The sequence below is a fragment of the Trachypithecus francoisi genome, unplaced genomic scaffold, assembly GCF_009764315.1.
Source record: "Trachypithecus francoisi isolate TF-2019V2 unplaced genomic scaffold, Tfra_2.0 Lachesis_group19, whole genome shotgun sequence".
Lineage (NCBI taxonomy): Eukaryota > Metazoa > Chordata > Mammalia > Primates > Cercopithecidae > Trachypithecus > Trachypithecus francoisi.
Window position 1 is genome coordinate 36,633,279 of NW_022681464.1, and position 27,417 is coordinate 36,660,695.

A 27,417-nucleotide genomic window follows, 5' to 3' on the forward strand; every position below is an offset into this window, starting at 1 on the left:
AATGAATGATAGACATTGTTCTCGTAAGTAAAGACTTAGTCCTAAAGAGAAGGGAATTTATAGGCATGGTAGGCCCTCTCAAACATGAAGACAGGATAATTTTCCTCAAACTAGAAATAGATTCCTCCAATACTCAGGAATAGAAAAAAAAAGGAACCAGCTAAGCTACTTGAGAGCCAGAAGACTAACATAATTCCCAAGGATGCTGTTTATGTCGTATTTTGTGAACATTTATTTGAACAACTGAAGAATAAACCTGTAGCCAGGCTAACATGGTGAAACTCCATCTCTACTAAAAATACAAAAAAATTAGCCAGGTATGGTGGCAGGCACCTGTAATCCCAGCTACTTGGAAAGCTGAGGCAGGAGAATTGCTTGTACACAGGAGGTGGAGGTTGCAGTGAGCTGAGATCACGCCATTGCACTCCAGCCTGGGCAAGAAGAGCAAAACTCCATCTCAAAAAAATTATATATATATAATATATAAAATCAATATAATAGATTATATAGAATATAATGTATATAATATGTTACATATTATATATAATTTAATATATTAATATATTATTTGATATATTTATAAATATAAATAATATATTAATATATATATATATATATATATATATATATATATATATAGTCATGTGGTTGACAATTCTGATGGGCAATTGCAACATCTTGATACTTCAGTCAGAGGACCATTTTAGATTTATTTGAAAAAGGGATCTAGATTCTGGTTATTATATAGAAAATCTTCTATTGGTAACTTGTGGCAAAAGTCAAGGTTCTACATCAAAATATGCCAAATGAAGATAAGTGACACAAGAAATGCCTGGGAACACTAGTGGAGAATGTTTTCAGAAATGTTGCTACACCAGCAAACATATATAAAAAAAAGTTCAACATCTGGAATCATCAAAGAAATGTAAATCAAAACCAGAATGAAATACCATCTCACACCAATCAGAATGGCTATTACTAAAAAGCCAAAAAAATAATAGATGCTGGTGAGGTTTCAGAGAAAATGAAATGCTTATACAATGTTGGTGGGAATGAAAATTAGTTCAGCCACTATAAAAAGAAGTTTGAAGATTTCTCAAAGAACTAGGAATAGAAGTATCATTTGACCCAGCAATCCCATTATTGGGTATATACCCAAAGGAAAATAAATCATTCTTCTGAAAAGACACAGGCACTCCTATCTTCATCACAGTGCTATTCACAATAGCAAAGACACACAGTCAAGCTAAGTGACCATCAATGGTGGACCAGATTTTTCAAATGTGATGTATATACATCATGGAATACTACACAGCCATAAAAAAGAAGAATGAAATCATGTACTTTGTAGCAAAATGGATGTAGCAGGAGGCCAGTAGCCTAAGTGAATTAATGAAGAAATAGAAAACCAAATACCACATGTTCTCACTTGTAAATGGGGACTAAACACTGGGTACGCACAGACACAAAGATGGGAATGATAAGCACAGGGGATTTCAAAAGGGTGGAAGGACGGGAACAGAGCTTGAAAAACTACTTGGTACTATGTTTACTACTTGAGTGACTGGATTATTAGAAGTGCAAACCTCAGCATCGTGCAATACACCCATGTAATAAACCTGCACGTGTATCCCCTGAATCTAAAATAAAGTTGAAATTTTTTAAAAAAGAAATGTTGCCACACACATACTGTTGATGAAACTTAGGAAAACATGCTCTTGATGAAACTTGGGAAAATATTGTGGGAAACTACTAATACCATGACTTTGCATTGGAAAGTGATTCAGAAGCCCAAGACTCAACATACATAAGTTTTAGAAAAAAGTTAAATAATTTATTTGGCTTAGATTAACATTTTTCTATATGTAAAGTGATATAGAATGAACCATTATATATCTCAATCAGTATGAAAACTTTTTATAAGTATAAAATAAAATTCTAATACATAAGAAATTAGTGTCAGAGTTTGAACCATGATTTTCCTTGTGGCATATAAAGTATAGAGAATTTTACAACCAGTGGTGTCTTAGTATCTATGATCTGCAGTGTATGTTTTCTGCATTACAGGTCACAGAGACATAAAGGTTGCCAACCTTTTCTTTTTATTTTTAGATGGAGTCTTGCATTGTCACCCTGGCTGGAGTGCAATGGCGTGATCTCGGCTGACTGCAACCTCCGCCTTCTGGTTCAAGTGATTCTCCTGCCTCAGCCTCCCAAGTAGCTGGAAATTACAGGTGCATTCCACCATGCTCGGCTAATTTTTTATATTTTGAGTAGAGATGGGATTTCACTATGTTGTCCAGGCTGGTCTCAAACTCCTGACCTAGTGATCTGCCTGCCTTCGCCTCCCAAAGTGCTGGGATTACAGATGTGAGCCACCGCGCCTGGCCAGTTGCCAACCTTTTCTTATCAATCTTCCCATTGTCCTTTGTTTTGAAAGATTTTCCTTAAAAAACAAACTCAATGCGTTATATGACACAATTCTGTATATCTATATTCTATCTGTTGATCTATAACAAACAATCTCAAAATTTAATGACTTAAAACAGTAATTTATTATCTCTTATAGCCCTGTGGGTTGACTGGACTCCACTGAGTAGTGTTCACTTGGGATTTTTATGTAGTTGCTGTCCAAAGGCAGCCATGGCTAGAGTCATCTGAAGGACTCACTGGGCTAAACACCTGAGTTGGCACTCTCACAGGGATGGCAGTTCATGCTGCTTATTGACTAGCAGTTCAGTTGAGCCTGGTGAGCAGAGCACCTACATGTGTAGCTTCTGCAGGTGGCTTAGGCTTCTCGCTTCATGGTGGCTACATTCTGAGAAAAAGCGTCCCAAAGGCAAGCATTCCAACACGTCAAGGTGGAATTTGTAAGGCATCTCTTGATCTAATATGTAAAGTTCCAGAATATTTTTTCTTCTATATTCTATTACTCACAAAAATCACAAAGACCATCACAAATTCATGGGGAAACAAATTGGACTGCACCCCTCCATGGGAGAGGTAGCAAGAAATTTGCAGCCGTCATTAATATACCACTTCATTCTCTAGGAAGAAATAATTTACATTTGCACATGCAAAACACACTCACACTGTCCCAAGCCTTGTCCCCCACAAGTCTCACCCAATTACAGCACCGGCCCAAAGTTGAAAATTATGTCATCCAAATAGAGTCTAGACAAAGCTGAGCTCTTTGGGGGAAGTTTTCAGATGCAGCTCCTCCAGTGTAAGTTTTATTGCTACAAATCATCTGTGAACTAAAAAGATAAATTATCCACCCCCACACCCCGCCGACACACACATAAAGCCAACATATAAAGATGATACCTGGATAGGTAGGCAGCTCTCTATATCCATGGGTCCTGTATGCATGGATTCAACAAACTGCAAATTTAAAATATTTGAAAAAATAAAAAATGGTTGTGTCTGTGCTGAAGATGTGCAGGCTTTTTCCCCTTGTCATTATTGCATAAATTATATAGCATAACAAGTATTTCCACAGTATTTACACTGCATTAGGTATTACAAGCAGTCTAGAGATGATTTAAAGTATAATCTTTAAATGTGACATAAATGTGAATCTAAACTAAAATGACATAGGTCATATGAAAATATGATGTCACTTATATCAGGGACTTGAGCTTCTGTGGATTTTGGTATCTGCAGGGGGTACTTAAACCAATTATCCATGAATATGAAGGGACGACTGCATTCCAGTTAAAAAGAAAGATTGCAAAAAATAAACATAACAGTCACTGGTCCATGCAGTTTTGAGATCCAGATAAGAACACATTGCCAGTTGCTTTATTAAGACCCAGTCTTCCTCCCTGATATCATTTGGATTTGTGTCCCCACCCAAATCTCATGTCAATTATAACCCCCAATGTTGTAGGAGGGGCCTGGTGGGAGATGATTGGATCATGGAGGCAGATTTCCTCCTTACTGCTCTCATGATAGCTTTCCCTTCCACTATAATCAAAAGTTATTTGAGGCCTCCCCAGCCATGCTTTCTCTACGGCCTGGAGAACCATGAACCAATTAAACCTCTTTTTTTCAAATAAATTACCCAGTTTCAGGTATTTCTTTTTTTTTTTTTTTTTTTTTTTTGAGACGGAGTCTCGCTCTGTCGCCCAGGCTGGAGTGCAGTGGCCGGATCTCAGCTCACTGCAAGCTCCGCCTCCCGGGCTCACGCCATTCTCCTGCCTCAGCCTCCCGAGTAGCTGGGACTACAGGCGCCTGCCACCTCGCCTGGCTAGTTTTTTGTAGTTTTTAGTAGAGACAGGGTTTCACCATGTTAGCCAGGATGGTCTTGATCTCCTGACCTCGTGATCCACCCGTCTCGGCCTCCCAAAGTGCTGGGATTACAGGCTTGAGCCACCGCGCCCGGCCTCAGGTATTTCTTTATAGCTATGCGAGAACAAATTAATACACTCCCTGAAAGTGCTTCTCCATTGCCAATGCTTTGGGTTCCACTCTCTAGACTTTCCCTGCATTCTGATTCATCTTTCCTTTCTCATAGAAACTACAGCTGTAATTGAATTTAAGTAATAATCTGAGCTTCTTCCTGTAAGAGCTGGGGGATTCTGACTGCTCTTTGTATTTAAAAATGTTTCTAAATCGCTTTAATTTTAATCGATGGTCATTCTCCCAATATAATTCTAATAAAATATTTTTGAGTCTTACTGTGCATCTTATCTCATTACATTCTGTTAGACAAAGGCCACCCCGCAAATAACCTTCAACACAAGTCCTTCTCTGGATTATGCTGACACGGTCTTGTAGAGCAACATCATCAAGATTCTTAAAAACCCCTTTGTCTAGTCTAAAATATGTGTAATCCACACTCTTTTTTTAGTAAATCTCTTCTTTATGTTAGAGGACATACAAGGCTTGTACTTACTCTTAGAAGCCCAAATAGGCATGATATAAATCGTTCAGAAAGCTCAATAGTCTTTTATCCACAGCATTGAAATCTTTATCCTGAGGCTATGCTTGCTGATGGCGTTTAGGCATTTTTAAATTTGAGATTCTTTACTGGAGGGGTCTAGGAATAAGAAACTATTTTATTTTGAACCCAGCTCACTTGAGTATCCCATACATTTGCTTAAAATCTGAATAATTCTTTCTTGAGGATATCTTTCTCTCCACATATTGAAGTATAGGCAGCTATACCTAGATTAGTAGATAGAAAGTAAAGATTCTATTGTTTCCTTTTAAATTGCCTTTTGTTCAGAAGTATTACAGCTGAGGTTGTATGCGTGTAGGATGAACATTTTTTCCTCTTTATTCTCACTCCTTTCCCTGAAATTTATTACAGGATTTCTCTTTAAGTATGTTTTACAAAAATAAATGAGCTGTTCTTTCCTCCCTGGTAAATAATTTATAGAAATGCTCTCAATGACATTTGATCAATAGAAAAAGATTTTAAAGAATATGTTTTCTAACATAACAGGTGAATAACAGTCAGGCAGACCAAACGAGCTTCAGTTTTGAAAGGGTCTGTTTATTGAATTCTCTATTGCCCTTTATTTGATCATACATGCCCCATGTATCAAGCAGGGCAAGAAGACACCAGGTGCTCATTAAGGTAATTTCTGTCACTTATTTCTGCTGATATTCAGTACATGAGAGCACTGAAAATTTCGCATTACCGTGAGATTTGAAATTGTTTATTTATCTTCAACCATTAATTTGTTAGTATCAGTCAGAATTTAACAGATGGTGTCTATAAATTAGTCTAGGGAGGTAGCAAAGATATACTTTAGTGAAAAGATAAAGTCAGAAGGTGTTGCCTCCACAGCAATGAATATGAACTCATTGAAAAAGAAAGTGAGAGGCCGGGCGCGGTGGCTCAAGCCTGTAATCCCAGCACTTTGGGAGGCCGAGACGGGCGGATCACGAGGTCAGGAGATCGAGACCATCCTGGCTAACACGGTGAAACCCCGTCTCTACTAAAAATACAAAAAAACTAGCCGGGCGAGGTGGCGGGCGCCTGTAGTCCCAGCTACTCGGGAGGCTGAGGCAGGAGAATGGCGTAAACCCGGAGGCGGAGCTTGCAGTGAGCTGAGATCTGGCCACTGCACTCCAGTCCGGGCGACAGAGCGAGACTCCGCCTCAAAAAAAAAAAAAAAAAGAAAAAGAAAGTGAGATACAGGGAAACAAATGTATTGTCCAACCCACACGCACCTGTGGCCCAGAATGGCTTTGAATGGGGCCCCACACAAATTTGTAAACTTTCTTAAAACATAAGATATTTTTGTGATTTTTTAAAGCTCATCAGCTATCGTTAGTGTTAGTATATTTTATATGTGACCCAAGACAACTCTTCTTTTTCCAGTGCAGCCCAGGAAAATTGAAAGATTGGACACCCCTGGGTTAGACTGAGCTGTCATCTGAATTAATAAGGGAAAGCAGATTATTTTAAAGAATTTAAGCCACACTGAAAATTTACTAATTATTAGGGAAATTAGTTCTTTTTTAGTGTAATAAAAGGAAATATCATACTAACTTTAGAGACTACATATCAGAGTGTGGAACTCCAGAGTTATCCTGAAAATGAGTTTTCTTTTTATGCATGAAAATGGGATGGATGTATAATTTTATTGTGAAAAAGAAGATGTCACTAAATTCCATTAGAGGAATGCTGCAAAAACAAAATGAATGCTGAACTCTGAAACATTTGGTCTCAGGAACGTAATAGTATTGTGAGCCTTGCGAACTCTTATAGCATGAGGTGAGCTGCAGCCTTGGCCCCAGCCATTTGAGCTATTTGACCATTTATAGAGACTGCGATTATACTCTAACACCAATCTGCTCTTCACTTACCATTCACCGAGTTCATTCATTTGGGAGAAACACAGGTAACCTCAGGATGGACTTGTCAGAACTTCTGGGTCAAGAACAAAAGGGGTAAAATAGGCCACATAGTTGTTTTGGTTCCCTTTGAAATGCATGAAGGTGTGGTGTGTGGGCAAAGGGGTTGATATATAATTTATATACCAATGTGGTCATAGTACTGTAGTAGGTGCAAAGGTATAGGATGTTACACAGGATAACCAGAAGCACAGAAATCCAGGGCTAGAAGCAACAGAGTTGTTAAAATTGTAGGTCCAAATTGACAAGGAAAAGGAATAGTCATCAAAAGCCAGCAGGGGAGAAAATAGAGTAGATAAGGCAGTTTCCTAAGGATAGAAGGAGGAAATAGATTTTCTGACTGAACTCTCTTCCCTCTCTCCAGTTTTCTGCAAGGTTTCCTGTATTTGTCAGGGTTCTCCAGAGAAACAGAACCAGCAGGATACAGGAAGATATACACACATGAAGAGATGTATCATAGAAACTGGGGCATGGTGGTTATGGAGGCCAGGAAGTCCCATGATCTGCCATTGGCAAGCTGGAGAACCAGGAAAGGTTCTGAGAATCAGGGTCTGATGGCCTAAGTCGCAGTCTGAGCCTGAAAGCCCAAGAACCAGGAGCACTGATGTCTGAGAACTGAAGAAGATAGATAGCTGAAGAAGAGAGAGAGAACAAAGTTACCCTTCCTCCATATTTTTGTTCAGTTCAGGCCCTTAAGGGATTAGAGCCCACTCACATTGGTGAAAGCAGATTTTTCTTGATGACTGAAATGTTAATTTCTTCCCTAAACACCCTCACAGACAGACCCAGAAATAATGTTGTTGATGCATTAAAATAACCATTACACTGCCCAACTCAAAGTCGAGGGCACAGGCATTCATGGCTATAGATCAGACAGCTCAACCTCCTGGGGCAGAGAACAGGGTCGAGGAGTGATCTGCAGGCATCAAACAAGAAAAGACACCTGGCTCAAATCTTGTCTGCCATTCTGTGATCCTACACCTTCCACCAATGATCCCTTCTACCTCCCCATCATCTCGGGCAGCCACAGTGTCAATCTTTTCTCAATTCCCTGTCTCAGTTGTCACCTCCCTGCCTTCTCTTTCCTTTAAGGCACTGCTTTCCACTAGGAGATGATGCGTGTAGAAAAGATATTTCTTAGCTAAATATATAAGCAAATCCTGGCTATTAAAATCTTACCCAATTTGATTTAAAGTATATATTACCAGAAGGTTCTTAAGGTCAAGAGGTTGATCGGTTGTTATTTTTGAGTATGACACATTTTTCAGTTCTTTCATAGCTCTCCAAATACCTCCGCCTATATTCATGCATTAATTTAATCAGCACTGAGCATCTACAAACATTTGAATATGTGCTGGAGATAATGAGATTTAAACAAGTGTGCACATTCCACTCTCCTATAGCCCATCTAAGAAAACAGGAAAGTAAAAAGAAAATTTTTAGCCTGGTATAATAGGGATGTAGACGATACAGACATAAAGCACCTGAATCCCTTTTCAAGAAAGAGTGTGTGTTCATTAGTGAGGAATGAAGTTAGCTCGGAACCTCCAGCTACAGAAACGTTAGGGGGCTGTTTCTGCTCAATCTGAGGCCACCACATCCTTTTCAGGCAACCACCAGCCAGTACCTGAGCACAGGGCTGGAGGTAGGGTGTCAGTGAGTAGTAGGGTCTTCTATTTCTACCCATCATGGGACTCCTCTAATGCTTGTTTTGGAACTTTCATCTGAGTTGCCTGAGACTGTTAGATCCTCATCATCTGAGACTGTTTCTACCCATTTTTCTTTTCCTCTCTTTTATTTTCAGAGATTTACATTGTTGGCTAACAGTTTTATATCCTCAATCTTGCTTCCTCCTCCTGGACCTTTTGCAGACCTCACTTCTTGATAAAATTGTTGCACTCATGTTTTTATTTCAGCATCTTCTTCTCAGAAGATTTGAACAATGCTAGGGTTATGCATAGGCATAACATGCTGTGAGAGCAAGAAATGCTCGTCCATGAGAATCTGATCATGCTTGGAAGTGCCAGACTTGGTCACATGTACACATTTCTATTGTTTCACAGAAACATAACATCTCAGATCCAGAAGAGGACCTTGGTCTACCATATGCCTGATGCTTGAATTTCCTTACCTGTCCAAGAAGTCCCTTGTGATGTGCTCCTGTAATACCATCTTTCATCCTTAGGCAATTTAACTGGTATAAAGTTCAAACTTACATTGCCTGCTTGACTGTGGCTTCAACACCTTATACCTAAATATTGCTCCTGTGACCATAAGGGGTAAATCTTTCACATGACTGCTCCTACAGTTGTTTGAAGCCATCAGTGATATTCACTCATGGGGGGCTTCGAGAGTTACCACCCTTTGCTACAACAATATTCCTCAGGAGACACTCTTGAGTGCAGTGCCTACAGTACATTTTGTTATCATTGCATAATTAATTGTTAATTGTACTTGAATTCTTTCTTCAATATCATAGGCTCTCCCTTAGGCATCTCAAATTTATCTTAAAACCTTTTCAACTGTAAATTTAAGAACAAAATGAAAAACCTCTGACACCTCTAAGCAGTATAAGAAAATGAAGGTTTTAAGGCCTCCTTTTGCTCCATAATACATATATATGTCAGTGTCTCATAGGGTTATTAGCTACCATTTATTGTGCACTTATAATATACTTGGAACTATGCTAAGTACATTATGTATTACCTCATTTAATTTTCACTCCTATTTTGTAAGATTAAATATATATATATTTATTTTATATTTTAAGAAACTGAAACCAGAGAAGCAAAACAAATTGCTTAAGGTCATTCAGTTAGTTAATGAGGCAACAAGATTTGAAACCAAGCTTGTCTAATCTCAAAACGCACACTTTTAACCATTATTTTATTACTGCCTTTGTAGATGCTTGGCAACCTCATTAAAGCATTGACATATGTTGAATCTACTGTCAATTATATTTGCCTATTTCACACGTGTTTTGCATTGCCTCTTTATCATTACAAATTATTTTGTTTTTGTTAAATATAACTTACATGATAGAAAAAAATGATTGAATCCACTTAGCAACAGTACACCTGCTCTGAGAACTTTAATTTACAGAATATCTTTTACCTCGCCTCTTCATCCAAAAGCTGGGAAAAATAGTATTGGCACGCATCTTTTGGCTACTCAAGGGCCAAGGTATTCATCTGTTTTATCCACTGATGTGTATCAAGCACCTAATACAGTGTTTGGCTCACAGTAAGTGCTCAAAACATCATTATTGAATGGTTTGCTATGATTAAAAGAGACGTTTTATGTGTATGCTTTGTGGAATACCTTGGAAACATTTTACCGTCAATAAGTGGTAGACATTCTTAATTTGAACTTTGTGAATATAAAGGATGGCACATGTGTCTATTACATTTAGATCCTTCCCATAATTCAGGATATTGAGATATTATGAATTTTGATTCTTTCCTGAAACATATTTATCTTCGCTTCTGGATCCATGTTGCCAGAACACACCTTCTATATGTCAGTCTCAGTTACTCATAAAAATGTAGCACTGGACAGTTCTTATAAACAGAAATTTTTAGTAGACTAGAGTCTCCCCTCTAGGCTTAACTCTGAATTTCTATATAGATGGTTTTTTATTCATTTGGACTCCTGAAGATTTGTAACTGACCAGGGTCTGATAAATCACCGATATCTTAAACCAAATCACCAAAGAACTTTTAGCAAATGATTCCCATTCCCTCACTGGCTCCTGCCTGATCCTTCTCACCAGGTTTCCAAGTGTCAAATTGCGTCTGGTGAAGACTGAATATGTCTCTCCTGGGATGCCTTTGACCTCACTTGCCATTTGCAGGAAAGCTTTATCAGCTCCAAATGGAAAGGAATGGGAATTGATTGTGAAGACAAACACCAGGCTGTTATCCTGAAAGACAGGCAAAACAGACCTCATTCCAGGAGAGAATTTTGCCCACATGTTGTAAAGCACAAAGAAAAATACTCACATTGTTTCCGTTTTGTATTACTCATTCCAAATCATTGATAAAAGTGAAAATGTCTTCCTTTTACTTTTCCTATTTAACTGGTATTATTGGTGACTATGCTAGTCAGAAAAATCTAATAGCTTTCTAATTTATCTCATTTTATATTATCTCATCAGCAAAAGTTTTGGAAACTTTGGAAATGGCACTAGAATCTCATTTTTTAAATGAATGCAGACACACTGTTAAATAAGATAAACTGACTATATATGAATTTAACTTATCTTCAAACCCAATAAAAAATGTTCACAAAAGAATTTTTTAAAATAAACTTCCCGGGAAAAAGACAATTAGATATTAGGTAAGAGTATAGGAAAATTTCAATAATCTTTGAAGACAGAGAGTGGAAAGAATAATCATTTAAAAATCACATAGCAGAAAAAGTTACTCTAATTATTTGCCAGAGAATTATAATGAGAATCAAGTTATCAGAGTCCCTGAAAAAAGAAGTGTGGAAGTGGACTGAATAAAAGAGTAGAATTGGTTGAAAACTCATATATAAAAGGCTGAGACAGTCAGATTCCCATCTGCATCCCAGGAAGCCAGGCAACTGTGATGCCATCCCTCAAGGTTAGAGCAAAATGTTTGTAGAAATTGAACCAATCAGACCCTGGATACTGGGAAATCAGGTTTTAGTTGGGTAAGGCCAGAATCAAGCTGAAAGCTTTATTTCAAAAGGAGAGTATTTATCATCAGAGAATGGCAGAAATTTGCCCCAAAATTTGAAGGGTCTGCACTGCTACTCACCAAGGAGCCTGCTAAAAATCTCCAAGCAGCATCTCTGTCTGGCACTGACACTTCACACATCATCAAATCTGGTGGATAACATGATGCATATGGTAGTCTTCTCTTATTTGGGCCCCTGTTCAAAAGTAGCTTTTGGGGTCACTTGGAAATTCAAAATCCAAAGGGGCCCACCAGGAATTGTTCTCCCTGTTCTTTTTCATAGGAGGGGACAGATGTGACATGCTCTGTCCTATTTGACCCCTAGAAGTTTAACTGGATAAGTGTTCTCTGATTTTTGCATGTGTGTGTGTGTACGTGTGTGTGTGTGTGTGTGTGTGTGTGTGTTCCCTAGACTCTGGCACACAAATATCTTTCCAATTAGTCTAGAGTAGTTGCTATTTCTTGTTCACTATGTCTAATCCACCTATAACATCGTCAGTGTAACAGATCAGTGTGATGTCTTGTGGAAGAGGACTATAATCAAGATTTCTGCGGACTAAGTTATGCCGCATGGCTGGAGAGTTGACATACCCATGCGGTAAGACAATGAAGGTGGTTTCCTAGAGTTGCCAACTGAAAGCAGACTGTTGTGGTGGTCTTTACTAACAAATATCAGAAAAAAAGAAGCAGAGAGAGAAAGAGTTTATTAACTAATTTGGTGAGGCCCATTCAGATTATTAAGGAAAATCTCCCTTACTTGATGTCAGCTGATTGTAAATGTGAATTATCTTTATGAAATACCTTCACAGAAACATGCAAATCGGTGTTTTATTGAGTAACTGTAGCTATAGCCTAGCTAAGTTGGCACATAAAACCAATAATCACAAGAAGTACAGTGCATGATGATATTACAGAATAGATGAGACAGTGGTGAATGGAGTTAAAGTATCCACACATCCTAGCATTTATTTGGAGGTAAACCTAAAGAATGGAGTAAGTTAAGGATTCTTAAATTCTAGTAATATACAGTAATCCTTAACAGGACAGTTAAAGAAGGTATAAGTAGGATGCTATAGCACTATGCTATGGGATAAACACTTGTGAAGTCATAGCCCAGAGACATAAATCTACTTTTAAAAAGGTCAGATTTAATCATACGACAACAGAGAGTTTCCTCTCCCCAACACTTTACCAGCACACCAACAACAAAGACATGATATAATAATAGTGAGCTACAGCTGAAAGAGACACAAGACTCAGAGTCTCTCTGAAGGTACTTAGGGATAACTGAAGTCAAGAGGGGAGACAAAAGCAACCATCCACTAGAGGATTTGAAGCCTCTGGCACTGATGGTTACAACAAACATTAAACACAGCTCAATTCTGTTTTTCTCAATCAACATAAATCCTCCCACAAAAGACCTATTTACCTCAGTTTCTATGTGCCAATACATATTATTTAAGTTTAAAAAGAATTACAAGGTATGTCAAGGGGTAAGACAAAATATGGACTAAATAGAAAAGTCAAGCATCAGAACCACAGTCAGATATAACACAGGTGTTAGAATTATCAGACAGAAAACCTAAAATATTTATAATTAATATGTTAAGAACTCTAATGGAAAAGTAGATACCAAGGAAGAGCAGATGATTATTGTAAGCAAAGAGATGGAAATTCTAAGAAAGAACCAAAAGGAAATGATAGTAATAAAAAATATAGCAACAGAAATAAAAAAATGCCTTCACAGAGCTCATCAGTAAACAGGACATAGCTAAAGAAAAAATCAATTAGCTTGAAGGTGGATCAATAGAAACTTCCCAAACTAAAATACAACAAGAAAAAAGAATGAAATGAACAAACAGAAAAAAAATCCAAGAAATGTGACAATCTCAAAAGGTGCAACACTTGTATAATTGGAATACCACAAAGAATGCAAGAAAGAATATAACAGAAAAAATTGTTAAAGTATAACAGTTGATAACTTTCCAAAATTAATGCAGACACCAAAGCACAGATTTCAAACACACACACACACACGCACATACATATGCACACACACACACACACACACAAATGAAATGCCCTAGGCATATTATATCCAAACTGCACAAAAAGAACATCTTGAAAGAAGCTAGTAAACAACAACAAAAAAATAATTCCTGTAATTGAAAAGGGCAAAGATAAGAACACAACAGCCTTCTCAACAGAAACCATGCAAGTGAAAGGCATTCTGTTTCTTCTACCTGGAGCACTTCTACCTCTTATCCATAACCTCAGTCTTTACTCACTCTTGTCACCATTGGGTTGTTGCTCTGATATCATGGTATTAGTGAATCCTTCCATGACAATTCCACTTAAAAATATAACCTTTGGAAATGCCTCCTGGAGGGAAGCAAGATGGTAAACTAGAAGGCTCCACTGATTGTTCCCTCCACAGGAACACCATACTTAACAACTAACTACACCAAAAAAAGCACCTCCATAAGAACCAAAAATCATGTGATCACTCACAGTACCTGGTCTTAATTTCATATTGCTGAAAAGGGCACTGAAGCAGGTAGGAAAGACAGCCTCAAAACACCAATGCCACCCCTCCCCCAATCCTCCCATAGCAGCTGGGTAGTGTTGGAGAGAATCTATGCACTTGGATGGAGGGGAGTGCAGCAATTGTGAGACTTTGTGTAGCCCTATCATAGCAGAAAATAAAACTGGTCTGAACTCAGCTGACACCCACCTGCAGAGGAAGCATCTAGACCATCTAGCCACAGAGGATTTGCCCATTCCATTGGCCAGAGCTTGAGTTCATGCAAGCCTCACCACCATGGGCTGAAGTGCTCTGGAGTCCTAAATAAACTTGAAAGACCACAAGGACTGCAACTTGGACTTGGGGGACATGTGACTTACTATGACACCAGCTAGGGCAGCTAAGGGAGAGCTTATGCCACTCCTCCCCGAACCCCAGGCAGTACAGCTCACAGCTGCAAAAGATACCCTTTCTTCCTCTTGAGGGGAGGAGAGAGAAGAGTATGGAGGACTTTTGATTTGCATCTTGGATGCCAGCTCAGTTATAGAAGGATATGACACTGATCAGAGTAATGAGGCCCCCCTACTATGCCCTCGCCCTCAGATTACATTTTTGGACACACCCTGGGCCAAAAGAGAACCCACTGCCTTGCAAGGAAGGTCCCAGTCCTGTCAGGATCCATCGCCTGCTGACTAAAGAGCCTTTGGTTGTGAATAACCAGCAGCAATAACCAGGGGGTACACCATGGACCTTGAGTGAGACTCTGAGATGTACTGACTTCAAGTAAGATCTAGCATTAGTTACAAATAAAATAAAATACCTAGGAATGAACCAATGATGTGAAAGATCTTCTCAATGAAAACTATGAAACACTGAATCAAGAATTTAAAGAGAACACCAAACAATGACAAGATATTCCATGTTCATTTGAAAAAAATCAGTATTATTAAAACGTCCACACTACTCAAAGCAGTCTACAGGTTTAATGCAATCCTTACCCAAATACCAATACATTCTTCACAGAAATAAAGGAAAGAAAGAACCTAAAATGTATGTGAAACCACAAAAGACACAGAATATCCAAAGCTATGCTGAGCAAAAAGAACAAACCTGGAGGAATCACATTCCCTGACCTCAAATTATACTACAGAGCTATAGTAACCAAAATGCATGGTAATGGCATAAAAACAGACACATAGTCCAATGGAACAGTATACAGAACTCAGAAAAAAATCCATACATCTACAGTGAACTTTTTTTAAAGAAAGGTGAAAAGCACATACGATGAACAACCTCTTCAATAAATGGTACTGGAAAAACTGGATATCCATATGCAGAACAATTAAACTAGACCCCTATCTTTTGCCATATACAAAAATCAAATTGAAACGGACTAAAGACCTAAATCTAAGACCTCAGAGTATGAAACTACTAAAATAAAACATTGGGGAAACTCTCCAGGACATTGGAATAGGCAAAGATTTCTCAAGTAATCTTTGCCTATTCCAAGCACAGGTAACTAAAGCAAAAATGGACAAACGGAATCACATCAAGTTAAAAAGCTTCGGCACAGCAAAAGAAACAAAACACAGTGAAAAGACAACACACGGAATGAGAGACAATAGTTGCAAACTTCCCATCTGACAATGGGTTAATAACTACAATGTATAAAGAGCTCAAATAACTCTATAGGAAAAACAATCAAATAATCCTATTAAAAAATGGACAAAAGATCTGAAAAGAAATTTCACAAAAGAAGACCTACAAATGGCAAACAGTTTATGAAAAAGAACTCAACATTGTTGATCATCAAAGAAATGCAAATCACAACTACAAAGAGACACCATCTCATCCCAGTTAAAATGGCTTTTACCCAAAAGAGAGGCAATAATAAACACTGGTGAGGATGTAGAGAAAAGGGAACCTTCACACTCTGTTGGTGATAATGTAAATTAGTAGAACCACTATGGAGAACAGTTTGAAGGTTCCTAAAAAAACTAAAAACAGGCCGGGCGCGGTGGCTCAAGCCTGTAATCCCAGCACTTTGGGAGGCCGAGACGGGCGGATCACGAGGTCAGGAGATCGAGACCATCCTGGCTAACACGGTGAAACCCCGTCTCTACTAAAAAATACAAAAATGTAGCCGGGCGAGGTGGCAGGAGCCTGTAGTCCCAGCTACTCGGGAGGCTGAGGCAGGAGAATGGCGTAAACCCGGGAGGCGGAGCTTGCAGTGAGCTGAGATCCGGCCACTGCACTTCAGCCTGGGCGACAGAGCGAGACTCCGTCTCAAAAAAAAAAAAAAAAAAAAAAAAAAACTAAAAATAGAGCTACCATATAAACAGGAAACCTGACTTCTAGGTAAATATCCAAAAGAAAGGAAATCAGTGTATCAAAGAGACACTCCCATGTTTATTGCAGGGTTATTCACAGTATCCTAGATTTGACAGCAACCTATGCCTTCATGAATAGATGAACGGATAAAGAAAATGTAGTACATATACTCAATGGAGTACTATTCAGCTGTAAAACAGAATGAGATCCTGTCATTTACAACGTGAGTGGAACTGGAAGTCATTATGTTAAGTGAAATAACCCAGAAACAGAAAAACTTTGGATGTTCTCATGTATTTGTGGGAGCTAGAAATTAAAACGATTGAACTTGTGGAGACAGGGAGTAGAAGGATGGTTATCAGAAGCTGGGAAGGGTAGCTGTGGGATGATGGTGGGAAGTGGGGATGGGGAACTGGAAAGTAATACTACAAACTCAGAAGTGATACCCAAATAGTAATTTATTCATTGCTTAAGGTAGACAGTAAATTACTGTAATTATGATTATATATGGTTAAGAGGTACAAAAATAATTAGAAAGAGTAAGACCCAGCATTTTCTAGCACAACAGTGTGACCATAGTCAAAAATAATTTAATTGTACATTTAAAAATAGCTAAAAGAATATAATTGGATTGTTTGTTACACAAAGGATAAATGCTTGAGGGGATGGATACTCCATTTACCCTGATGTGGTTGTTACATATTACATGTCTTTATCAAAATATACCATATACACCAAAATATATACACCTACTATGTACCCATAAAAATTCAAAATTAGTAATAAAAAACCAACCCTTTCTCTCTCCCTGATCAAAGCTCAAGCACTCTGTGTTCCCTTTCCAAGATATGATTTTCTCATTTGAACTCATCTCTGCTTATCATTTTCTATATTTTATTTAACATATTGTTTATTGTCTTTGTCACCAAATTGAAGATCCATAAGAACAAGGATTTTTGTGTTTTTTCACTGCTATAGACTGTAAGATCACCTGGCCCACAGTGTTTAAATTTATTACATAAACGAGTTAACTGTCTCAATCTGAAATAAAATAATCACATACTCAATACTAACAGTAATAATTAAAATAGCAATTATTTACTGATACTTAGCATGTGCCAGTTCCATGTGCTAATAATTTTGAAATATATTTTATCATTCAATTTTGAAAGTAACTCAGTTAGACAGGGGTCAGGCTGGGTGGGCCCTCTCTATTAAACGGGCCAGATGAATTCCATGACTCTTGGCATGTGTTTGAGAACAGGCCTTGTGAGAGAAAGGTTACTTCACATAACAAAGGGTCACCAGGGAGAGATTCTATGGGTCCCCCATCTTTCCATTCCCTCATGTCACAAACGGGAAGTCGGTACTAGGTTCTAATGTAGTCAAGTCCCACCACTACCATCACTGGGTGTTTTCCTTTTAAAAATATGAGGAAGTGGCCGGGCGCGGTGGCTCAAGCCTGTAATCCCAGCACTTTGGGAGGCCGAGACGGGTGGTTCACGAGGTCAGCAGATCGAGACCATCCTGGCTAACACGGTGAAACCCCGTCTCTACTAAAAATACAAAAAACTAGCCGGGCGAGGTAGCGGGCGCCTGTAGTCCCAGCTACTTCGGAGGCTGAGGCAGGAGAATGGCGTAAACCCGGGAGGCGGAGCTTGCAGTGAGCTGAGATCCGGCCACTGCACTCCAGCCTGGGCGACAGAGCGAGACTCCGTCTCAAAAAAAAAAAAAAAAAAAAGACGAAGTGGTTTCATCAGTGCTGAAACACACAGACTGTGCTTGAAAATCTGGACTTAGAATGCCAACACTTTACAGAGTTTTCTGGAATAGCCAACTGCGGGATTTTGAGACAACTAGGGACCTTGTAGGTTATAGACTATCATAGAGCTCCCTGGCAGGGAAAAATACCTGGAGAAGTTGAGCTCCAGTACCATTCCACCAGTTGGGAAAAAAATATCCACACATCAGTCCTATGTGCAGATTTATGAAGATGTGTGTTCCTGTAAACAGAAAAGTCAAATTGTAATGCATTTGCAACAGGGTCCTCAGAATATTCACGGCAAACTCTGAAGCTGGGAGGGCCCTGAAATTGAAGTTGGGTCTGGGCTTTTTTACTCTCAAAGTGATCAGTCATTGGATGCAGGGTGCCCCAGCCAAATACATAGATTTGAACGAGGAAGCTCTCAGGATAGAAGGCAATTACCAGAGAGAAGCTGATCTGAGAATTGTCACCAACCAAACTTGCAGCTGAAGAAATAAATGTCTTAGTTATAAAGATGGGGGAATTGGCCAATGTACCATACAGCATGCGCTACAGCCTCTGTTACTGTTCTTAATCAAAATGTGTCACTAGGATTTATTATTTTAACAACCTATGGTTGTTAATTATCTAATCCCTTGATGCAATGAATATTTAAAATGCCAAACAACTGTAAAGGCAATTGCATAGAAAAGGAAGACACTTTAAAAGGTCTACTTTTATTGAACAATAAACAATAAAATCATTTGGGAATATTTTTGTAAGGCAATGCTCCCCAAAAGTTGAAGCACACAACATTTTATTGAAAATTATAACTATTTGGAACTGAAAAGTAATACTACAAACTCAAAAGTGATACACAAATAGTAATTTATACATTGCTTAAGGTAGAGAGTAAATTATCATAATCTATTTTATTAATTTTTCATCACAAAGTGATAAGTGAGGAAATTGCTATTAAGTAATCTCTTCAGTTACAGAAACTAAATTATTTCTGGGTGATAAATTTGTGCAGCCAAGAATCTTAAACAGAACACTGCAGGAACTGAACCATTGAGTTATATATCAAAATTACTGAATTCTTACAGTGAACAAGCATGTGGAGCTGTTTATCATTACTTCATTGCTACTAATTCACAGAACACCAGATTATACTTGTATGCTATTACATTTAGCATACATTAAGAAGTGACTTAATTCTTTCCCCACTTCCTCAGTTTCTTCACCTATAACACTGAGATAATAATACCAATCTGTCTTCTTCTATCAGGCTATCAATATGAGATCCTAAATGTAAAGACTGAATGTTTGCTAACAATAAAGAAATGTAAAATGATAGTAGGAGTACTATTTTAGATACTTTATAACATTAATTAGAAGGAAAACTGTGTGTTGCAAAGCTAGGAATTAGTTTTCAGTTAAGAAATATTTAAGTTATGTTTGATGATGGGTGAATGATTTTACCTTTCTGACATATAATTTTTCATATGTAAAATGAAGAGGAATATCTATCTCACAAAACTATGATGCAAAGACAATACCAGTGAGAAGCACTTTCTATTCTGAAAATACTGCACAGGTATATTGAGATCACTACCATCGCTGGTTCTAGCACATGATCACACAATAACCATCATTATCACCTTCCTTGATATTATCAAGATGAATTTTAAACATTTAGGAAAAGATCTGAAAAACAGTGATCTTATTCAAATTTTAAGATAATTACCAATATCATATTTAAAGTAATTAAAATCTTAAAATATGGCCATACAAATCTTGACAAATACTAGTCAATAGACTTTACCCTGTGTAACCCATCTCTTTCTGAAGATTAAAAACTAGCTATTGGATGGCTTTACCATCCAAGAGAATATCTAGTTTTTTATCTTCAGAGAAGAGAATAACCTTGGTGTCAATGACATTTCTGTTACGGCTTCAGTAAGATTTATCAAGATTCTCAGAAATGTTTCTCAACATTTGCTGGGCCAAAAATATTTCTTACAAACAAGCTTTGGGTCCGTTTCTCAAATGAAAGTCGTAAACACATTGGTCCCAGTACTTCTGAGAGTTGCTGTATCCAAAAGATGATCAGTCTCCCTCACCTATATATGGTAGCAAGTTTCCAAGGTGGTCCCCACTGCAAATGCCATATTGAACTGGCATTATAGGTTGGTGCAAAGGTAATTGTGGTTTCTCCTATTACTTAAAAACAACAACAACAACAACAACAAAAGGCAAAAACTGTAATTACTTTTGTACCAACTTTTTTTTTTTTGTGGCCGGGTGTTGCGGCTCATCCCAGCAGTTTGGGAGGCCGAGGCAGGCGGATCACTTGAGCTCATGATTGGAAACCAGCCTGGCCAACATGAGGAAACCCTCTCTCTACCATAAATACAAAAAAAAGAAAAAAGATGGGCGTGGTGGTATACGCCTGTAATCCCTGCTACTCAGGACGCTAAGGCATGAGAATCTCTTGAACCTGGGAGGCAGAGGTTGCAGTGAGCCCAGATCATGTCACTGCACTCCAGTGGGGCAGAGTATTATATATATATATTATATATATAATAACAATATAATTGTTCATATAATTGTTCATTGGTGAGTTTTTTCCCCCGATAATTTATGCTTGTATTTCTCATTCATATCCTTTGCTTTCTGTAACTATCAGGGGATCCTTGGCCTTATTTTTATATTTAAAAAATAGACTTTTCCAATATATGTAACTAAGTGGGGTTTGCTTTATGGTGAATGAATGGAAATCCAGCCAACCCCAAAAGCCAAGGTAGGTCTCTACTCTGGAGTACCAACGATCATGCCAGCTGTCGCAGTTACAGTTTGAGATTATTTTAGAAATTACTGTTTGAAATATGGTCATTTTTATTTGTCACAATTTTTACTGTCCTAAGCAATCATTTGAAAATATTTTCTATTTGTAACTTCTTTTTAAAAATCACAATAGAAGATCATTAAGTAAATTAAGCGTACACATTGAACATCAGAGTTAGACACATTGTTCTGTGCACACTAAAACTGCTGCTCTGATTGGAAGAGTGCAGCAAAACAAAATATGAAAGCAAAGGATCAAGTTCTTATTTGTAGAATGGTAAATTTAAGATATCACACAGCAAATGAAGGATTACCAAATTGTCCTTCAAAAACTTGGGATCAGTTTAAACTTACAGCAACAGTAGGTGAAAATGCCCATTTTCAACATCCGTTTAAAAACATTGTGTGTATCAGATCTTTAATCTTGGCACTTATTAGGTGAAAAATATTATCTCAGTTATATTTTATGCTTCTAAGTCATCGTTATTCATTCAACAAACAGTTGTATCTTTTTCAATTTTGTCTTGTTGTGGGAATCGCTTTTTAAATTATTTATAAGAGATTCTGGCTTATAAGGAAAATTGTGATTGTGTTGCAAATATTTTTCCCCCTCTTATAATTTATCTTCTGACTTTGCTTATGATATTTTTAATCATAGAGAAATTCTCATTGCTTTTAGCCAAACTAATCAATCTAACTAAATCTTAGACATTCAGTATGATGACACTGACATTTGGGAAAATCTCTTTCTTTTTCAGATCAGAAAAGATAACTGTACTATTCAGCATGCTTCCTTGTCTCTGTCAAAGTTTTGTTATATTTTACAGATATTCATTATAGTTTATATTTGGAAGTAATAGTAATTATTTTATTAAATGGAAATTTTGATCTGTTTTTATTTTAATTTTGCTTTGTTTTGATGTGACGTGAGGGAGGAAAGTGAAAATAAATGCTGGAAATAGTAGGAACAGTGGCATTAGTTTCTATAGTTACCCCCCTACACACACACACATCCATTGTCTCCTCACTTACTCCCTCCCCTCAAAAACTAAAAATACATTTAACTTTTTTTTAAGAGACAGGATCTCGCTCTGTCGCCTAGGCTGGAGTATAGTGGCACAATCAAAGCTCACTGGCGCCTCGACCTCCTGGGCTCAAGTGATTCTCTCACCTCAGCATCTCAAGTAGCTGGCACTACAGACACATGCCATCATGCCTGGCTAATTTTTTTTATTTTTAGTGGAAATGAGGTTTTACTATGTTGCCCAGGCTAGTATCGAACTCCTGAGCTCAAGTAATTCTTCCATCTTGGCATCCCAAATTGCTGGGAATATAGGTGTGAGCCACCACGCTGGCCTCCATTTAGTAATCCTGTTTAACATGTTATTTTAATCTAGAAGAAAAATAATACTATCACACTGTATCTTCCTCTCTAGGAACGAGGCATTTCTTTATATTTACTCAAAGCTTCATCTGTGTTTCTCAGCTGAATTTTTCTTTTAACTTTTATTTTAGTTTCAGGGTTACATGTGGAGATTTGCTATATAGGTAAATTGTTTGTCATGGAGGTTTGGTGTACGAATTCTTCCCTCACCGAAGTAATCAGAATAGTACCCAATAGGTAGTTTTTTGATCCTCACTCTCCTCCAACCCTCCACTCTCCACCTTCCAACCTCAAGTAGCCCCAAGTGTCTGTTGTTCCCCTCTTTGTGTTCATGGGTACTCAATATTTAGCTCCCACTTGTAAGTGAGAACATGCAGTATTTGTTTGTTTTCTTCCCATTTTAGTTCACTTGGGATAATGACCTCTAGCTCCATCTATGTTACTGCAAAGGATGTAATTTTGTTCTTTTTTATGGCTGCATAGTATTCCATTTTGTATATGTAACACATTTTCTTTATCCAGTCTGTCATTGATGGGCATTTAGATTGGTAACACAAAGAGAAGCTAAGAAAACAAGGGAATTTTGATGCTCCCAGCAAGTCTGATGTTTTGTGAGAATTATTAGTTAACTAATCCTTTTTAAATTAATTCATATGATGAATCAGATATGGTCACTGTATTCTGGTGTACCATAAGGGTCAAGAGGGAAAAGAAAGAATATAATATTCATTATTTATTATGCATAATGAATTATTCTATTTGTTTATTACTGTGAATTATTAGAAAAGGATGTATAGAGAGAGATAAGAATGGTTAAAATGATTTAATTTCTCCACTTCCAAAAATGTTATTTAATGTTCACTTTTTTTAACTAAAAACACTTTTCTGCAACTTCTTTGTCGAATTTGATAATTTCATTCTCTTCTGAGTTCAAAAGCATACCAAAATAACCTCTCCACTACCATGCATGCACTTTGAGAGAAAAAAAAAAAAATCTTGAAGTTTGGATAGGATGAATGTTAAAAGGGTTCTAATAAAAATAGCTGTTTTCAGGTAGCTATTCACTAGAAACTGAGTTTTTTCCCTTATTCTGTATTGTCCCTCAGCCTTTGCTAAGAAAACGTTTTTCTTTCTCTTTCTCTGCCAGGTTTCCAGCACAATGAAAATTGTACTGATTAGTTCCATGGGCAGAAACGCAGCCATGAAATGTGGGACAGAAAGGTCAGTTTTGAATTTCTTTGAAATATTTTGTTAAATCAGTAACAGGAAAGGTCAGTTGGGCTCTGAGTGGGGTTTTTGCCTTTATTATTTTTCTGCCAGGCTCAAGACACTCCATGTTTGTAAAACTCTGTATTTAAATTGGTCTGATTCCAGTTTCAAATATTGTATGTGTTTAACACAAAGACATAAGAGATATGAGATTATTGAGTAGTCATTAGTAAATATCAGTGTGGTTTAGTATATGATGGTAAAGTTCAGTGAGGAAATAGCCAGTATATATTCGAACATTTTAATATAAATATTTTGTGAAAGTATGTGATACTAAAAAAGTTGGTGAAAACAATCTCACAAAAAAGAATACAGTTTATTGATGCAAACATTAGAAAGTACCCAGTGGCCATTAAGCCTAATTTCTTCACTTTGTTTATAAAATAATCCATCCTTTGATTCTAAGTAACTCAAAATTTATGTCACTTTCTCATAATCTACAAGAGCAGCAGCATTCTGTTTAGTACATTAGCAGTAAACCTCTTGACCCTTTAAAGAGGCCATTCTTTGATCACATTTATATTTACAATAGCATGCTGCATGAAGTCTACTTTGCCTCTGGATGCTTAACCCATCTTCTTTTCCTAATATTACTTTAAAATCATACTTGCTTAAAAACAAATTTCCACTTATGACTAAGATGGGATAAAATAGCCCTCAAATTTATCCTATTTCATGGAAACAAACCAGTGAATGGGGAGAGGACAGGAATGGAGAGATAGAAAGAAATGATGAGAGAGGCAGGGAAAGACAGAAAGATAAATATATAAACCAGTGATTTTCAAAGTACTGAATATCAGGCAACAAAAGGCTGTGATCTCTGAGAAATGAGAAACAAATGGAGTAAGTGCTACAATTTTTAGAGCTTAATGCCTTGAGAGAATTTGCAGACCACAGCAGTGAGAAAGAATCCACGTAGAGCCCAGTAGACTTTCAGAGTTAAATAGATGATACTGAAAGTCCAGGTGGACCAAGGCAGATATAGTTTGCAACCCAGAAAAGTACAGAGGAGAAACCTATGCAAAAAGCAAAAGCATCCTGTTGGTATCCATCAGTGTCCTGATTGGCTGATGCATGTATGGAAACAAATTGAAACTGAGGAAAGAACCATCCAACAGGATTAGGGAGTGCGGTGCCAGCAGCAACACAGAGCCTAGATAGTACCTATTACCAACAGTCAGATAGAAAAATCTCATAATTCATGAGGTATTGATTAGATAATTCATAAAGATCTGTCTCAGTAGGAGGGAAAAATTATCCCTAGGCAAAAATGCTGCTGTGATCCAGCTGAAGAATTCTTACCAGCAAGACACAAACTACTTTCTAAGTTACTATACTGCATCTGAAAACTTAAGAATATTTAGAGAAACACAAAAATATACACAACCAGAAAGGTAAAATTCACAGTTTCATTCATCTGATCAAAGATTAACAGGCATGCAAAGACTCATAATTAGGAGAGAAATGGACCAATTGAAACTGACCCAGTCCTGACACCAATATTACAATTAGGAGATAAGACCATTAAAACAGGTATTATAGCTGTTCAGGATATTCAGAAAGTTATACATGGAAAATACATAATTCATATTAACGGTAGAAATAGTAAAAATACAAATAAACATAAAGAAAATCTCTCCCATAAAAAACAATAAAAAAGAAATAATAGAAATGTTCTTGGAAAATCCCTAGTCAGAAGGTAGTAAAATAGTAAGGAAAGCACATATAATTTTTAAAATTCTCCTATTGATTTTTATTTGACCCAAAAGTTATTTGTCTTGACCAGACTGTAAATTAACACCATTATGTCAAAATTTGTTGAATGACACACTAAAGTCATACTTAGAAATAAATTTATATGATTAATCATCTATAGTAGAGAATTATCAATGACCTCAGCTTCTGCCTTAATGTATTAGAAAAAGAAGATAAAATTAAACTTACAGAATGCAAAAAAAGAACAGAATAAATATCAGAATGAAAATCAATTACAAAGGAAACAAAAAAAATAGAAAATCAATGAAATCAAAACTTTCTTTAGGAGATCAATAAAATTGATAAGGCAGAAGATACAAGTTACCAACAGGAATAATAGAGGTTACATCACTACAAGTTCTATAGATATTACAAGGATGATAATAAAATATTAGAAAAAGTTTATGGTGATAAATTAAACAATTTAGATTAAATCAATAAACTCCTAGAAAGGCACAAACTACCAGAGAAAAATAAGAGAAATAAGTAGTCTGAAGCTTCTACCTATTAGAGAACTTGAAATTGTAGTTTAAGACAAAACAAAAACCTGTTTACAAAAGAAAACTTCATCCAGATGGCTTTACTTGTGAATTCTACCGAACATTTAAAGAATACCAATTCTGTAAAGTCTCTTTCTCAAAATTTGAAAGAAGGGAATACTTGTCAATTTACAAGGCCAACATTTATCTGATAGCAAAACAAAGATATTAGAGAAAACAAATGCATACCAATCGACCTATGAACATAGATGTAAAAATCCTAAAAATAATTTTATCAAATCAAACTCAACAATTTTAAAAAGTTTAACTATATTACAATCAAGTGTAGCTTATCCAATGAATACACGTTTGGTTTATCATTTAGTATCAATCAATGTAATCCACAATGTTAGAAAACCGAAAAGGAAAATCCATAGAAGCATCTGATTAGATATTTAAAATTTTGACAAAATTCAACATCATTTTATGCTTAAAAAAATAACTCTCAGCAAAGTACAAATAAATGAAACTGAGAAATAACATCAACTTAATGAAGGGCATCTACCTAAATTCTACTGCTCAATCATACTTAATGATGAAAGACTAACTCTTTTCCTATTAAGACTAGGAACAATTTATCAACTCCAATTTTAAAACTTTTATTCATTATTACACTAAAAATTCTAGCCAGTGTGATAAGGCAAGAAAATAAAAATGGAAGAACTGGAAAGAGGGATATCAAATTGTTTTATTCACTAACAACATGATTATCTATGCAGAAAATCCACTGGAGTAATTTTTAAAGCTACTACAACCAAGCAATTGTAGTCATACCACAGGATATATGATCAATATCAAAAAATCAATAGTATTTTATAAATTAGCAACAAACAATTGTACATTACCATTTTAAAATCTTATTTACAATAGCATAAATATGTGAATTAGAGTTCTGAAAAAACGACAAAAATATGCTGTACACTAAAAACTATGAAACATTGCTGAGAGAATTTACAGACCTAAAGCCTGGAGAAATATACTTTGTTCATGGGCCAGAAGATTCAATATTGTTAACATTCCTAGTACTCATGACAAAATAAATGTAAGAAAATATTTATTTTTAGCAAAATATGTATGACTTATCTAATGAATACCAGAAACTTCTGAGGAATGCAATTAAAGGCAGCCTAAGTAATTAGAGAATCATACTATGCACATAGGTTGGATGATTCAACATAGTAAAAATGCAAATTCTCATCAAAACAGTCCATTAGATTAAATATAATGCCTATCAAATTTTCAGCAGGCTTGTTGTAGGATTTCTCAAGCAATTTCTAAATTTTATGTGAAAATGCACAGGATCTAAAATAGCCCGAATGATTGAAACAAGGAAAAACTATGTTATAAAGCTAACCCTATCTGATTTTGGGACATATTATCAAGGTACAATAATAAGACTGTTGTAGTGGAGTTGAATTAAACAAGTAGATTAATGCAACAGAATAAAT